Here is a 16266-nt window from a genome sequence, read left to right on the forward strand (position 1 = left end):
TTGGGTACATTTGGTGCATTTCTCGGACATCCTCAGCTCTGTACTCACCCATATGTGAGGACTACCATCCTGCTTGTCCTGTGAGAAAGCAGACGTTGCTTAGCTGTAGTAAGTGTTCTCACAGGACAACAGGATGTTAGTCCTCATGAAACCCGCCAGCCACCCAGCGGTGTTGGGTTCGTTACATTTTTCTTATTTTATTTTTTGGCACTTACTATAGCTTTTAAACAAGACTGGTTGCAGGGTTAGTGCCATCCTGGGCATGCCCAGTAGGTGCCAGTCAAAGTTCTAGAAACTTTGAGAAAAGTGTTCCGTGATTGGGCTCCATCCTGTGATGTCACCCATATGTGAGGACTAACATCCTGCTGTCCTGTGAGAACACCTGTTACAGGTAAGCAACTTCTGCTTTCTCCATGAAACGTGGATACTATCCAGCTAACACAGGCCGATACAGTACAGGGCGTTCCAGAGGAGCGCACTGTTAACCCGCGATTAGACGCGCGTTTTCGACGTGCTAATGTTTACCCCTTATTCAGTAAGGGGTCGAAAATGCGCGTCCAACCCCCCCAAACCTAATAGCGCCCGCAACAAACCTAATAGCGCCCGCAACAAAAAAAAAAAAAAAAACCCAAAATAAAATAAAATAAACATGCAAATGCATGTTGATGGCCCTATTAGGTATTCCCGCGCGATTTAGAAAGGAAAATGTGCAGCCAAGCCGCACATTTTACTTTCAGAATTAGCGCCTACCCAAAGGTAGGCGCTAATTTCTCCGGGCACCGGGAAAGTGCACAGAAAAGCAGTAAAGACTGCTTTTCTGTGCACCCTCCAACTTAATATCATGGCGCTATTAAGTCGGAGGTCCAGAAAGTTACAAAAAGTTAAAAAAAAAAAAAAAAAATGAAGTCGGCCCATGGCTCGAAAACTGGACGCTCAATTTTGCCGGCGGGTTTGAGAACAGACGCCGGCAAAATTGAGTGTCGGCTGTCAAACCCACTGACAGCCACTGCTCCTGTCCAAAAAGAGGCGCCAGGGATGTGCTAGTGTCCCTAGCGCCTCTTTTTACCGCCGGCCCTAATTTGAATACTGAATCGCGCGCCGGGAGAGTGGGCATTTGCCCGCTCTCCCGCGGACTTTACTGTATCGGCCCATTGGTTGGGATATTCAGTGATGCAATGCTTGCAGCACTGCTGTCACAACAATGCTGCAAACATCTTGGGATTGCTTGACCAGCAGCATGATCTCAGCAGAAGAGTTTTTAAAGGTGCCAGAAAGGGTTAGGGTTGAGGGGACAGAGGGAGAGGAAGGGGCATTCTTTTCAAAATTTGCAGAGCCAGGGATGGGATGGGGAAGCTGGTGAATGATGCTGCATTTTTATTTTTTAAATCAACTTTGGAAGGGTTGGGGGCTTGGCCTGGTAGGGCCGCTATTTTAAACTCTGAATGGGGTTAAGGGAATCGGGTCACAAGCCCACACCTCACTTTTTTTTTGTTTCCTTTCTACTAAACGACTTAATCAGTTCTTTCCTTTTGAATATATTTGGTTAAGTCTAAAGTTACCTGACTACAACCTAAGCAGCAATATTCAAAAGATGGCCAGTTCGGTGATAAGTAATTAGGCAAGGAGTAGCCAATAACTTTTATTTGGAGATATGTGTGAGAGGAGGTCTGTGAGAGAAAGCGTGTATGTGTGTGTGTGTGGAAGGGAAGAAGACAGTAATAGAAGAAAGACACTGAAAAGGAATTAGGAAATGAGCTATAAGGGAAAAAATGGGAAAAAGAGACCAGGACCAACTGATTAGAAAAATACAAAGATCAGACAACAAAGGTAAAAATATATATCTATATTTTGAGATGTTAGCAATTTAAATATAAGCAACACAACCTCTCTCTCAAAATTTATGGACAGGTAGGAGCCGTGTATAAAATCGTAATAATAAGAAGGCTAAAGTACCACAAATCACCGTGAATTATGTTTGTATCATTAAGTAAACCTCATACTTAGGCGTAGATGTGAATGCTATGCTGCATAATTTGGCATTATTTATCAGTAAAAAAAACAACTAGTAGACCTGCATGCCTACAGCCCACCCATGTTAACCTTGTGCCCACCCAAAAAATCAATTCTGGCTACGCCACTGTCAGCAACCTGCTGAATATTCAGGATAATTTATCTGTCTAGCTTTAGTCAGAGAGGTCAGCCATTCAGAGCTTTTTTTTAATATTGGCTTCCATGTTTTCAAAGCTCTGCAAAAAGCAGCATAATCTGACAGCAGATGTGCTACAATACTTAGCAAAGGCTGAAGCATAGATAAGAGCTTAACATTGACTCTTTCCACCTTGCTTAGCACATTCCTCTATCTATTTTGACTCTTCAGTGACTTTTGTCCATGAATTGACACTGCAGAGTGCTTACAGAAGGCAAGCTAATGGACAGTGGCAAGAGCTGAAGCTCTGATAATGGCTTTAACATTTAGAAGTTTCAAACTGCTGATAGCTCAACCCATCTGCTATTTCAATACATTGCACATGTTCCTGAACAATATAATAATTTCCAGAAGCATTTAGTTTTCTGAAAAAGCTTTCTTTAATAAATGTATCTTGGAAAAATATGATCACAAAATTCAAAGCCTGTGTAAACAGCTTACAAGTCAAAAACGGTTAGGCACCTCAATTAGCCCCTTTACAAATTAGGGTTGTGGTTCTAGATTTCACAAGACACCTAAATTTAGGTGGCTAAAATGTAAGCGGCCACAGAGGGGTGGTGATAAAGCAGAGAAGGGACTTTAGAAGCCTAGCACTGATTTTCAGTGATAGGCATCTAAATCTAGCCAGCTGTGCCTAGAGCCGATGATATCCCCTTTCTCCCAATCTTAAAAATAAAACATAAGAACATAAGAAAATGCCATACTGGGTCAGACCAAGGGTCCATCAAGCCCAGCATCCTGTTTCCAACAGTGGCCAATCCAGGCCATAAGAACCTGGCAAGTACCCAAAAACTAAGTCTATTCCATGTAACCATTGCTAATGGCAGTGGCTATTCTCTAAGTGAACTTAATAGCAGGTAATGGACTTCTCCTCCAAGAACTTATCCAATCCTTTTTTAAACACAGCTATACTAACTGCACGAACCACATTCTCTGGCAACAAATTCCAGAGTTTAATTGTGCGTTGAGTAAAAAAGAACTTTCTCCGATTAGTTTTAAATGTGCCCCATGCTAACTTCATGGAGTGTCCCCTAGTCTTTCTACTATCCGAAAGAGTAAATAACCGATTCACATCTACCTGTTCTAGACCTCTCATGATTTTAAACACCTCTATCATATCCCCCCTCAGTCGTCTCTTCTCCAAGCTGAAAAGTCCTAACCTCTTTAGTCTTTCCTCATAGGGGAGTTGTTCCATTCCCCTTATCATTTTGGTAGCCCTTCTCTGTACCTTCTCCATCGCAATTATATCTTTTTTGAGATGCGGCGACCAGAATTGTACACAGTATTCAAGGTGCGGTCTCACCATGGAGCGATACAGAGGCATTATGACATTTTCCGTTTTATTCATCATTCCTTTTCTAATAATTCCCAACATTCTGTTTGCTTTTTTGACTGCCGCAGCACACTGAACCGACGATTTCAATGTGTTATCCACTATGACACTGAGATCTCTTTCTTGGGTTGTAGCACCTAATATGGAACCCAACATCGTGTAATTATAGCATGGGTTATTTTTCCCTATATGCATCACCTTGCACTTATCCACATTAAATTTCATCTGCCATTTGGATGCCCAATTTTCCAGTCTCACAAGGTCTTCCTGCAATTTATCACAATCTGCTTGTGATTTAACTACTCTGAACAATTTTGTGTCATCTGCAAATTTGATTATCTCACTCGTCGTATTTCTTTCCAGATCATTTATAAATATATTGAACAGTAAGGGTCCCAATACAGATCCCTGAGGCACTCCACTGTCCACTCCCTTCCACTGAGAAAATTGCCCATTTAATCCTACTCTCTGTTTCCTGTCTTTTAGCCAGTTTGCAATCCACGAAAGGACATCACCACCTATCCCATGACTTTTTACTTTCCTAGAAGCCTCTCATGAGGAACTTTGTCAAACGCCTTCTGAAAATCCAAGTATACTATATCTACCGGTTCACCTTTATCCACATGTTTATTAACTCCTTCAAAAAAGTGAAGCAGATTTGTGAGGCAAGACTTGCCCTGGGTAAAGCCATGCTGACTTTGTTCCATTAAACCATGTCTTTCTATATGTTCTGTGATTTTGATGTTTAGAACACTTTCCACTATTTTTCCTGGCACTGAAGTCAGGCTAACCGGTCTGTAGTTTCCCGGATCGCCCCTGGAGCCCTTTTTAAATATTGGGGTTACATTTGCTATCCTCCAGTCTTCAGGTACAATGGATGATTTTAATGATAAGTTACAAATGTTTACTAATAGGTCTGAAATTTCATTTTTTAGTTCCTTCAGAACTCTGGGGTGTATACCATCCGGTCCAGGTGATTTACTACTCTTCAGTTTGTCAATCAGGCCTACCACATCTTCTAGGTTCACCGTGATTTGATTCAGTCCATCTGAATCATTACCCATGAAAACCTTCTCCATTACGGGTACCTCCCCAACATCCTCTTCAGTAAACACCGAAGCAAAGAAATCATTTAATCTTTCCGCGATGGCCTTATCTTCTCTAAGTGCCCCTTTAACCCCTCGATCATCTAACGGTCCAACTGACTCCCTCACAGGCTTTCTGCTTCGGATATATTTTAAAAAGTTTTACTGTGAGTTTTTGCCTCTACAGCCAACTTCTTTTCAAATTCTCTCTTAGCCTGTCTTATCAATGTCTTACATTTAACTTGCCAATGTTTATGCTTTATCCTATTTTCTTCTGTTGGATCCTTCTTCCAATTTTTGAATGAAGATCTTTTGGCTAAAAGTCTGTGTAGACATGCAGACAAAATCAAAACTATTTCTAAGATTTATTTACTCCTGAACGGTGGCTTTAAGTTAGAACAAGCCCATATCAAAGCATGATGGGAACGGGATATGCAATGCGCATGTTGAGGAGGATTGGAAGCAGATTTTTACGCAACTGGGGAAAGGATTGATCTCTGCTAGTCATATTGAGAATGGATATAAATTGTTTTTTCGCTGGTATATCACCCCAGAAAAATTACAACATATGTTTCCAGGGACACCAAATTTATGCTGGAAATTATGTGATGGCAGGGGCATTTTTTTCCACCTTTGGGCCTGTGCCAAAATTCAATTTGTATGGCAGCAGGTTTCGGACTGGCTTACTTCTGTCATCAGGGTGCCAGGGGCTCTCACTGCCCCACAAGCTCTTTTGAATCAAGAGATCCAAGGTTGTGATAAGGCACAAAATAGTTTCATTAAATATGTGGTCACAGCATCCAGATGTTCCATAGCAAAATATTGGAAAGACCCTGGTGTGTTCATAAGAACATACCATACTGGGTCAGACCAAAGGTCCATCAAGCCCAGCATCCTGTTTCCAACAGTGGCCAATCCAGGCCATAAGAACCCGGCAAGTACCCAAAAACCCACATTGCACTGTATCCAATCACGAGTACTCACTATGCACACCTTGGGGAAAATCACAGCATACAAACACAGGACTATAGCTCGTTTCACTCAAACTTGGTCGGGATACGAGAGATGGCTTTCTTCCGTAACGGCTCAACCATGATTACCTAATTCACACTCATGCACACCCTCATTGATTAAATATGAACTATCATCCCAAGGATACATTGGGCTACTAAGGCTATTTCCCACATGTTATCTTCTTGTTTCAGAAGCTGGGAGGGAGGGTGGGTAAGGAAATCAATATTGAAAAATTGATGTGTAAAAGAAGCAATATCCAGACAAGTTATAGCAGTAATTGTTTATTTTCATGCCATTCATTTTATAAATCACAACTATGTATATTGTATTACAGAGTGTATTGTTTGGTGGTACTGTTACAATTTTCAATAATAGGTTTGTACCTGTTGCTATTTCTTTTCAATGGAAAATGTTTGGTTCTGGAATGTTTTATTGCTTTCTAATAAAATTTATAAATTAAAAAAAAATCTTAGTCAAAATCAATGAAGAAGTGTATTGGACTCTTAATTTTTTGCAATCCCAGGCTATAGAAACCCAGGAATTTTAACCCTACCCTGGAGTAACCCCTAGCCAGTCGGGTTTTGAGGATATTGCCAGTGAATAGGTAAGAGACAGATATGCATACAATGGAGGCAGTACATGCAAATTATCTCCTGCATATTCACTGAGGCCTGGTGTTCTGAGTGAGGTCCTCAAACGATTCTTCCCCTATAACAAGCCAGGGCTGTGACTTGAAACTTCAAGGGGCTAAGGGCCAAACCCTTAAGCATGCCATCCTGTAAAAATTCCAGAATCAAAGGAATATCCACCTTGAGCAGTTAAGTACCTCATTCAGAACACCAGGCCTCAACACAGAATCACCCCAGATCCTCTTGCAGAATGAGCCCCTGACATAAAGGTCCATCAGCGACAATAGCCCGAGGGGACTGTCAACCAGAAGTCTATGAAGATCAGTGTACTACAGCCTTCAAACCCAGTCCGGAACCAGTAAAAGGACAGTGTTGGTTTGATATGTAAACCTTCTGGACCAAACTGCCTATCAGAGGCCAGGAGGAAACGTATACAACAGGATATAGCATGGCCACTCCTGAAAAAGAACATCGATGCACATCGCTTTTGGGTCCCGCCTGCGACTGAAAAAGTGTGGAACCTTTGCACACAGGTCACAGACAGACACAGATCCGATAGGCCCTAGCGGTTCACCAGGAGCAGAAAGGCCTCATCTGCCAGCTCCCATTCTCCTAAGTTCAAGGTTCTTCTGATGAGGAATCGGCTCTGAAGTTGTTCTTTCTGGCTATGAGATGGCGGCTATACTTAGCAGAAGCTGCTCTAGCCGCTCGGCGAATCACCGGCACGTTACCAAACTGTTCATGCTTCCAGTCTGTTGATGTTTCAGTGCCCCTGCAGTATCAACTCCTGAGAGTAAGCCCTCACAGTCCCAAAGGCTCACATCTATCATGAGTACCATCTAATCCGCCAGGGTCCAGGAAATTCCTTTCCTAACATGACCCGCCTGTAACCACCAGTCCAACTAGGATCTCACCTCTAACGGAAGACACAGCCTCATCGCATAGTTTAACTGCGGACTCCAAAAGGAGATCAAGGGGCGCATATGTGCCCTCTCCCAGGGAACTACTTCTCATGCGGCAACTACAGGGAACTGTAGATAAGACCCAAGGTCGGACAAACAGGGTTCTTCAGGGATTGAACTCGTAGCATCAGTATGTGGAACTGAGACTGCTGCAGGAATACTCTGCCCCACCTTGTCTCAAACCGAACCCCAAGATACTCCAAGGTCCGAGATGGCTGCAAATTATTCTAGGCCAGATTCAACCCTGAGCCTAGTTCCTGTAGCAAGGAACCACCCTGTGGGAAGTGAGAAGACTGTCTTCCGTGGTTTTGGTTTGAATCAACCAGTTGTCCAGATAGGGGTGAACTAGAATGTCCTCCTTGTAGAGTCGCCGCTACCGCCACCATGACCTAGGAAAAAAGGCAAGGCCTGAAACTGGAAAGGATTACCCTCTGCTGAGGGGAGTTAAATAGAGAGACCATGAAGGCATCTGAAGGAATATGAAGAAGTTCTACAGAATACCCATTACAAAAAGCTTTGAGAATACATTGATCTGAAGAAATTCTAGAGAATACCCATTACAAAAAGCTTTGAGAATACATTGATCTGAAGTAATCTGGATCCATCTGTGGTAAAAACGGGATAGATGCCGCCTAATTCGGGAACCAAGAGGTGAACCTGACAACCTTCATTGGAAGACTGAGGGGCTCCACCTCTGGAGTCTGTATTGTTTCGAGGTCCTCATGGGCAAAAGGACAGATTTGTGGAAGACATGGGACCTCTGGGAAGAACCTCCCCTATAAGGCTGAAAACGCCTTAAATGCTTTAGGATAGTCTCAATCCTCCAATCCTGAGCATCCTTCAGTGCTGCACCTCCCTCTAACGGGATGGTGGTATGGTTCGAGAGAGAACATACCAAGGAATCCACCCTAGGGAAATGCAACCACTCTCTGGACTGCGGATCCAAGGGGTATAAACCCACCAAGATATGTCCTCCTATAAAAGACGCCCCTGGCACACTTCATTCCTGAAGTCCACTCCTGGAGTGCAAGCCAGAGGGTAAAGAAACAAGAAGCCTTGCGTAGAGTGACCAAAATAGGAACTTTATTCTACTTTCGCACGGAGTCAATCCCAGCTGCTCTGAGGATCTTCAATACCTGAGAGACCAAACTCTGCAACTCATCTCTAAGAAAGAAAGAGTAGAGATCAATTTGGATCCAAAGGTAGGAAAAGTTCTCAGTCACCATCAACATCATCGGTATAGGTTTAATTCACCTACATTTGAGTTTATTCAGGCTGCATTGTGCCACGGCGCTTGGCCATGGAGTCAAGCGGAGGATAACTTGGAACACATGAACCAACCTTACTAGGCACTGACGATTCATTAGACTGCCCCTGTAGAAATGTCTACCAACCCTAGAAGAATTCTACCCAGGAAGAGAGGATGGGCCCCTTCCAGGACCCACACACTCAAACCTGACATCCTGAGAGCTAGTGGCTCATGATGACTTGGCCCATGGATCAACCAACAGAGGGGATACTCTCGTTGTATCACCCTCAGTCCCAGTTCCCACAGAATGAGATCAACCACCGCAAGCAAAATCAGAAGGGGGTAAATCGCCCTGAGCATCCAGACAGTGCTGATATAGGCTTAAAGAAAGCTGTGGCATGCAGCACAATAGATAAGCGCTTAGGCTTCCTCACCGCGGGTGCCATGGTTATAATTAAGCAAAACTGTGAAAGCTCACACCTGCAATATGCGCCCAAAATGGGTGCCTAAAAAGTGTGTGCACATGTATACCCGCACAATCTGGGCACCCAGTAAACCAAAGTGCCTAAGCAGGTCGCACAAACGGACACAAAGGCGCGTGCCGTAAGTGGCACAAAAAATGCACACAAAGACCTTGCAGCCTATCATGTATACCAAAAAGGGAGAAGCCTGCAAGCGGTACCTAGCCACAAGGCTCTCAACCCACCATGCCTGGTCTGCCTCCTCAGCTCACGGAACTCCCCAGAGACTTGAGCAGGCTAGCCTATGATATTTTTTTTTTTTAAAATAAGGAAAATGTTCACCTGAGCCCAGCCCTCTGTGGCATGTTTTTACAAACAAAGCAGAGGCAATTTTACAAATTATTTATATGCATAAATCCATGTTTTATGCACATGATGGCGTTGAAAATTCAGCTCCTTAAAGTGCAGGGAAGTTAGACAGTCACATCTATTCACAATGAGGTTAATACTCAGAGTGGCTAAAAAAAAAATTGAGGGAAGTTAGATGTGTAACTTTTCCTGCACACAATGGGAATTACACACACACACACACACACACGTCTAAATATACTCTGATACAGTTATGCTTGTAATTTTATCTAGATAAAGAGAGCACAGTATCTTTTCTGACTAGACTTGTGCATGTTCTGTGGACCATTATGAGAGCTGGTATTTATCCCCTTGTTACTTTACAATTACCTTCCCATTGTGGGTCCTGGATTACATTACACAGACATTTATCTCCTTCACAAAGGGTTGGATTAAATATAGATTTTTAACTGACAAGCAAGGCACTTCAGGTTTTGTTTTATCTTTCCTGGGAATTCATCAGCATTCATCACAATGACAAAAACAGGAGAAAATCAATGCAAAAACTGACTCGTTTCTCTGGGATATATATGAGGGCTCATTTTGGCATGAGGCACCACTCAGCAAATCCTCATATGTTGGCTGTGGGGTGAAAGTGATAGGGATGGGAAATGAGGACTAGGGAATCAGAATGGAGTGTGTGGGAGGATAACTTAGTATCAGGACTAGAATTTGCCAGTCACAAATTCCGCAGGAGCAAAACAAAATTCTGCATGATAAGTGTGACAAAATTAGAGTGAACATTTGTGCAAACAGAAAAGCAGGTTTGCTTACCATAAACTGTGTTTTCCGTGGATAGCAGGATGAATTAGTTATGCCGTCTGGGTGCACCCCCTGGCGGCCCGGAGTGGGACTTCTCTCAGAATGTTTAAAACTTTCTTCTCTAGCTCCTGTGCACCTGCGCGGTGGATTTCCGCACCACTGAACTCTCTCTCTGACTATAAGATAGCAAGAAAAACTGGAGCAAGAGATAAGAATTAAATAAGGAATACAAGAGGAAAAAACTGTCCAGGGAGGTGAGTGGGAACGCATGGCTAATTCATCCTGCTATCCATGGAAAACCCAGTTTATAGTAAGCAAACTTGCCTTTTTCTGTACATAAACAGGCTGAATTAGCCATGCTACCTGAGAGTCCCTAGCGTTGGCAGACTGAGCATAGGATACTTCCTGATTAAAAAAAAAAAAAGTATATATATAAATGTATGCATATAAATGTATGTGTGTGTGTGTATATGTATATAAATGTATCCTTACAAAGTGGAGTTTTTTTTTTTTGTTCGTTGCGTGACGTAGGATTTTCTGTCCCAACAGCACGTCAGACTGTGTGATGTTGACGGCAGTAATATGAAGTAAAGGTATGAAGCGAAGACCATGTTGCTACTCTACAAATTTCTTCTATAGGGACTTCCCTAAGGTGTGCTATTGAAGAGGACATTGCTCGTATCTGGTGAGCTTTGGCTGTCAAATAGTTGTAGAGTGTTTGTCGAATAACAGAAGTTGATGCATTGTGTAAGCCAGTTGGAAAGTGTTTGTTTTGACACTAGTAGTCTTGGGGCATTTGGATTGAAGGACAGAAAAAGTTGAGTGTGTCTGTGGAGCGTCAGTCCTTTTGCTTATAATAAGCTAATGCTCTTTTACAGTCCAGCATGTGTAGGAGGGCCTCTCACTATTTGAGTGTGGCCTTGGAAAGGTTGGTAAAGTGATGGTTTGATTCAGGTGCAACGCCGACACTACTTTCGGGAGGAAGGATGGATGAGTATGTAATGTGACCTTGTCATGGTAAAATTGTAGGTAAGGTGGATAATGAAGCAGCACTTGAAGTTCACTTACTCGTCGAGCCGAGGTTATTCTACTAAAAACAATACTTTCCAAGTAAGACATTTTACCGCAGAGGTTTTCATTAGTTCAAATGGTGGGAGCATTAACACTTCCAAAACCACATTTAAGTCCCAAGTTATTGCAGGTTTTGTAACTGACTGCCTGAGTTTCAGAGCACCTTTCATGAAGCAAGACACAAGGGGGTGAGTAGATATAGAGGCTCCTTGAATTGAGGCTGCTATGGCGCTAAGATGCAACCTTATGGAGGAAACTGCTAAACCAGAGACATATAAAACGTAGGTATTTAAGTAACTATTCTGGTGAGGAGTGAAAAGGGTTAAGATCCACTGATGTACACCATTGGCGATATCTTCTCCATTTAGCTGCATAATTCTTCCTTGTGGATAACTTTCTGCAGGAGATATGAATTTCCTTAATCTCCATGCTGTCAAGTGTAGGGAGTCTTGCATGGGTGGATGAGTGACCCTGTGTCGTGTGTTAGTAAGTCCAGCCTGTGTGGAAGAAGAATCGGTGGATGTATGGAGAGATGAATGAGATATGCGTACCATGGCTGTCTTGGCCAAGCTGGAGCTATGAGGATGAGATCTGATTCGTCTGCTATGCACTTCTGGAGTACATGAGGTAGCAATGGGATCGGCGGAAAGGCATACAGCAGTTCGTTTGTCCAATTGAGCAGAAAAGTGTCTTCAGCTGTTTCTTGTTTGCTTGAGTAAAGGGAGCAGAAGTTTTGAAGTTTTGTGTTCTGTTTGGTTTCATAAAGGTGTAGCTTTGGGACTTCCCATTTTCAAAAAAGAGATAGAGCTACTTCTTGGTGAAGTTCCCACTCGTGGGGGTGAAATACTCTGCTGAGGCAGTCTGCCTCTGTATTTGTTATTCCTGGCAGATATGTCGCTTGGAGATGTATATTGTGAGTCAGGGCTCATTCTATAATACTGCTTCCCTGCACAGAATCTTGGAACCTGACCTCCTCCTTTGTTTATGTAGAACATGGCTACTCTATTGTCCGTGTATACCATGACTGTCTTGCCTTGAAGAATGTGGGAGAAGGTTTGAACCGCCAATCTAATGGCTCGTAACTCCAGCAGATTGATTTGTAGAGTCCTTTCGTTGTTAGACCAAAGGCCTTGCGTTTTGAAGTTCAAAACATGCCCCCCCCTCTCCCAACCTTTTGTGGAGGCATCTGTGGTCATTACTATTTGGAGATCTTGGTTTCAAAATGGAGTTCCCAAATGTAATGTTCCGGGACGCAGCCACCAGTTTAGATTGCACAGCATCGCGTGATTTAAGGTTAGACATCTTGACATGGGATGCAAGTGCTGTGACCATTGGGTCTTCAGGCCCCACTGTAGAAGTTGCATATGGAGTTTAGTATGAGGCACTACATACATGGCTGCCGCCATGTGTCCCAACACCTTTAGGATTTGCCTGGTTGTGGGCCAAGAGAGACTTTTTAGTGACGAGGCCAGTTCTTTAAAGTACAAATTCTGTCCTGTGGTAGAAAGGCTTTGCAGAGGAGTGTGTTTAATATTGCTCCTGTGAATTGCAGGGTTTGAGATGGAACAAGGTGTGACTTTTCTTGGTTGACGATAAACCCCAATTCTTGTAGACAAGTAATGGTTTGAATTTGGTGCAGATTTAGAAGTTATGGAGTTTTTGCTACAATCAGCCAGTCATCTAGGTAAGGTAAAAGCTTTATTCCCTATTTTCGAAGATGGGCCATGGCTACTGCTAAGCATTTGGTAAATACCATGGGTGCCGAAGAGAGAATAAATGGAAGGACTTTGTACTGATAATGTTGGGCATTGACTTGGAAACAAAGGTAACGCCAGAAAGTAGGGTGTATCTGGATGTGTGTGTATGCATCTAGGTCGAGAGAGCACATCCAATCCTTGGGTTGCAGAAAAGGCAAAATGGTTTTCAGGAAAGACATCTTGAATTTTTCCCTTTGAATAAATCAATTTAGAGACTGAAGGTCCAGGATTGGATGTAGGCCTCCACTTTTCTTGGGAATGAGGAAATACTGGAATAGAACCCTCGTCCCTGCAAATGAGGTGGTAGAATCTGAATCGCATGTTTTGCGTAGCAATTGAATTTCTTGTAGCAAAATTTGAACCTCCTCTGCTTTCCGCTTGGATGGAATTAGCCGTGGAAGACTTGGCATTGAGCGGAATTTTACTTGATAACCATTTTTTATTATGTTTAGCACCCAAAGATCTGATGTGATCCGGCTCCATTCGCGAAAAAAATGACTGGAGCCAGCCCCCTACAGGTATTGTTAGCCGTGGCCTGGGCTTGCTCAAAAAGACTGCTGGGTTTTTTGGGCTACTGGTTGCTGAACTTTGAGATGTTTCTACCGCGAGATGCAAATGCAGCCGGTTGTGATCTTGCCTGGTATGGTGGAGATTTATAGGAGCCGTATGGCTAGTAAGGGCGTCTAGGATAAAAGTTTCCTGAAAGGAGGGTGATAATGCCTTGTTGAATGATCATGAAGTAATGTTAATGAGGACACTGCTACACTTTGGTCTTTCAACTATGTCTTTTAGTTTTTCCCCGGATAGGGTATTACCCTTACATGGAAGATCCGCCAATTTGTCATGGACTTCTTGTATTGCGCTCGCTCTAAGCCAGGCCATTCTGTGGGCTGTGATAGCCACTGCTGAAGTTCTAGCAGAGATGTTAAAGCCTTCATAGATTGTGCGGAGAAGGTGGTGGAGCACTTCTTCCATATCCGAAATGCCGTTTTTGATGGGATTCAGTATCTGGCTGCTGGGAATCATGTTTTACTTTTTGCAGACATTCATATAAATACTGCACAATATAAAATTGATGTTATTGGATCTTTGTGTTAAGCATTGATCCCTGAAAAACTATTTTCTCAAAGTCATCCAGATAACAGCTATCTTTTGTTGGAGGGGTATTGGAATACAACCTCGACCTCCTAGCCTTCTTCATTGCTGATTTGACAACAATGGATGCATGTGGCAAATTGGTAGAAGAGTAGAACTTCGACTTCTGCATCCTAAATTTCAGGTCTGTCTTTTTGGATGTAGTCAGGCCTGAGAAGGGGGATTCCCACACCTTTTCCATCACTCCGTCCAAAACCAGATGGGAGGGTAAGGCTGTTGGCTCCATAGGCATGTCAAAGATCTTTAGCAGATCATGGACCTCTGCCCTTGGATCTGAAAGTTTCTTGGTTTCCAGATTCAAGGTGGGTACCCACTTTTTCTATAAATTTAGGATGATAAAGATCTTCTGGAGGTAACAATGGCTTTGGTTGTTCTTCTGGAGGGATCAATGGTATGCTTATGGATGATTCTGGAGAAGATGGAGAAGAATGAGATGATCCTTCTCTTGGATCTGTGATTGGACTTGCACTCAGTCTGCGCTTGTCCTTCTTAAGTTGTATATTAGGTGAGGGTGATTTTAGTAATTCCACAGACTCTCTTCACCAGAAGGACTGGACAGAGGAAGTAAATTCTGGAAAGACACTAAAGTGTCGAACGTTTGAAGAATACCTGTGATTTGAGATAAGGATTGAGAGGCTGCTGCATGCAATGCCTTGCTGGTAAAATCAGACGCTCTCTTCCTTTTTTTAGTGGGAGGTGAATTTAAACATCCTGTATGTGGAGACAGACATTTTGAAGAAGATGGGCACCATGGACTATCTGGGAGGCTCCCTCCTGATGAATCCATCGGACCTTTGACATTTTGCGTCGAGTGTGTCGTAGTCTTTGAGGTGCCATGCGTCAAGGTTGAATGCGGAGTCGTACTTCGACACAGAAGTCAACGCACTGAGCATCGAACGATGCGCCTGCTTTGGATGACTCTTCTGTATTCGGCGCAGCCGGGCTCCGATGCAGTTTCTGAGTGTCGACTGACACAACTGACACAGGATCTCTGTGTCACTTTGACACTTCAGTCAATGCAATAAACACAGACTGGAGGTCTCTGACGCTGCGGCGCATAGGTAGATGAATGGGAGCGAGAGTGCTTTTTATGCACTTTTGATCCCAATTTTTGTTTTTTACTGGGTTCCAGTGAATCTGCCTTCTTCTATATGGTGGCTTATGGGGCTGCTTACCCAGAGAGGAGTGAGTCTGGCTGGGGGTGTACATGCCTGAAGTACCCTCACCTGGGTCTCTTAATCTGGCAATTGTTGCGGCTCTCTGCTGCTGTGCCCGAGGAGACATCCGTCCACATTCCTGTCAGGCCCTTTGATCGTGATCGGGCCCCAAACAAATGTAACATAATGTGTGCCCATCAGTGAGCGATGTTATTTTGCCGCATTGGCAAAATTTTAATCCTGACCGCTTCGGCGCCATTTTGGCACTAAAAAGTGCCTTTGGGGGCTCACTGAAGTGAAGAAAAAGAGAGAGAAAATTAAAAAGTTTGTGGAGAGAAAATGAACCACTACAGTCACCGTTGCAGGAAGAAATAAGACTGAGGGAGAGAGTTCACTCGAGCGGGAATCTGCCATGCAGATGCACAGGAGCGAGAGAAAAAAGTTTTAAACATTAAACATGGCTAATTCAGCCTGCTTAACTGCGGAAAACAGTTTTCACAAAGCCCATGAGCATTTTGGTAAAAATCAGTTTAAACTGAAAACAAAGGGTCCCACAAGGAGCAGTCAGTACCCAGCAACTACTCTCGATTGTATGGAAAAAGCAAAGATCCTTAAATACCAAGAGATGCAATCAGAGACCAAGAGACTGTGGCAGAAAGATACAGAAATACTCCCAAATTAAATTGGGTGCCACTGGTCTGATTAAGAATTTCCAAGCACACTTTAATATGTTGCCTATACAGATTATATCCTATGAACTCTAGAAAGAGGCTCTTTTTGGCACAACGCAAGAACTAAGAAGGACATTAGCAGTAAATACAAGAGATTAAGATCATTCTTAATATACTCTGGCTAATGAATGAGGTTCATTTCAGTCAAGGTATATGCAAAATAAACCCATTTGAAGAGACTGCCTCTTCCCCCCCCCCCCCATAAAAATGTGGACCCACATCAATATGGCTAACAAGTCAAGCAATTTTAAACTTAAAAATAACCTTGCCAGGTAGACGCTGCTCT

The 16266-nt window shown here is 43.1% G+C and overlaps 1 protein-coding gene across 16 annotated transcripts in view; it reads right to left on the bottom strand.

Annotated features, from left to right (window-relative positions):
* PIP4P2 (phosphatidylinositol-4,5-bisphosphate 4-phosphatase 2) overlaps nucleotides 1-16266 on the bottom strand; it is a 569842-nt gene that overhangs the window by 449017 nt on the left and 104559 nt on the right. The gene's annotated exons all lie outside the window — the stretch shown is intronic.

The sequence above is a fragment of the Rhinatrema bivittatum genome, chromosome 2 (genome assembly GCF_901001135.1).
Source record: "Rhinatrema bivittatum chromosome 2, aRhiBiv1.1, whole genome shotgun sequence".
NCBI lineage: Eukaryota > Metazoa > Chordata > Amphibia > Gymnophiona > Rhinatrematidae > Rhinatrema > Rhinatrema bivittatum.